This window comes from Penaeus monodon, chromosome 21, assembly GCF_015228065.2.
Source record: "Penaeus monodon isolate SGIC_2016 chromosome 21, NSTDA_Pmon_1, whole genome shotgun sequence".
Lineage (NCBI taxonomy): Eukaryota > Metazoa > Arthropoda > Malacostraca > Decapoda > Penaeidae > Penaeus > Penaeus monodon.
The window spans coordinates 36,281,991-36,283,294 of NC_051406.1; positions in this window are offsets into that span (position 1 = coordinate 36,281,991).

Sequence of the window (1,304 nt, forward strand, 5' to 3'; positions counted from 1 at the left end):
TTTCTACGGCCATTCGTCTGTAAAACTAGGGTCTTGATTACTCGATAATGATTGCATTGAAAGATTCGTAATACAGACACGGAGCTGTTAAAGGCGACGGACATAACTGGTAACGAATCGAATACAGACAGATATAAATATGAAACAATGAATGGCATCTTTATTATTAAAAGGATGTGATGAGACGTTCTTTTAATCCTGTTGCTTTATCTGACCTGCGAATGGAGCCAGTAGGAAATCTAACATGATATGTTGGATGTAAACATTTAGTGTCTGATTTTATGTGAATTACTTATAAAGCTCTTACTACCATGTTATATGTTTACTTATGAGTCATTCATGATATATATTTTGTAGCTATATGTGAATGAATGCATAAGTTATGCTTGTCTAATGGAGAAAAGTCAGGGAGATTAAATTGAATTTCTGTTCTGCCTTACTGAAGGACTTTATCAGATCATAAAAAATACTGTCCAGTAGCTTAAAAAATGTTTTTTACCCTGTGCTATGGTGATGTTTTTAATGTCCGACCAATAAGAGTATACCCAACACCCACGTCCTCTGTTATAATACGTAATGCGTAAGTTTTTATTAGTTCAAAAAGGATTACGCAGCTTAATTTTAACAGAGAGTAAGACAGATGGTAAAGGAATTTCTTGAGGATGCTGTACCAATTTACAAACTGACTCCCAATTAGCACTAACCCTATTTAGGAATTCAATTGATGATAATAATAATAACAGAGTATTTCAAGTATCGATATGTAGGTTTCTTTGTGAGTAAAATAAGACTTTGTTTCTTATGGATTTGTGTGAGGAGAGACGATATTCTCAAACCAACCAATATATCATGAAATATCTTTATTTCATTTTAGTTTGAGGTTTGATTACTTACAACCTCCAACAACGATCAACAGAATGTGCCTCAAAGTAGTGTGGATTAGAAACAAAATTATCAATAAGATTTATTACATGCATACATAGTGTTTCGGTAGCCCTCGGTTGTAAAGATTTTTTTTTTATCTGGTAAACATGAGGTTATATACGTATTTATGAATTTACATACTTTCATGCCAAGTATTGTTTTGTGAGTATGTGGGAATGAAAATAAGTGATTAAGTAAACATACTGTTGATAATAAAACCGGTAACTGGAAATGAACGTGTAATGGAATTTTGTGTAATTGAAGTCTGTTTAAAGGTTTTCAGTCTCATGTTGGTGATTGTTACTGTTTATCATGAATTAGTGTTTTGATGTACCAAACGATTTACGTTTGCTTTCCTGTGCTAATAGTTTGAGCTATCA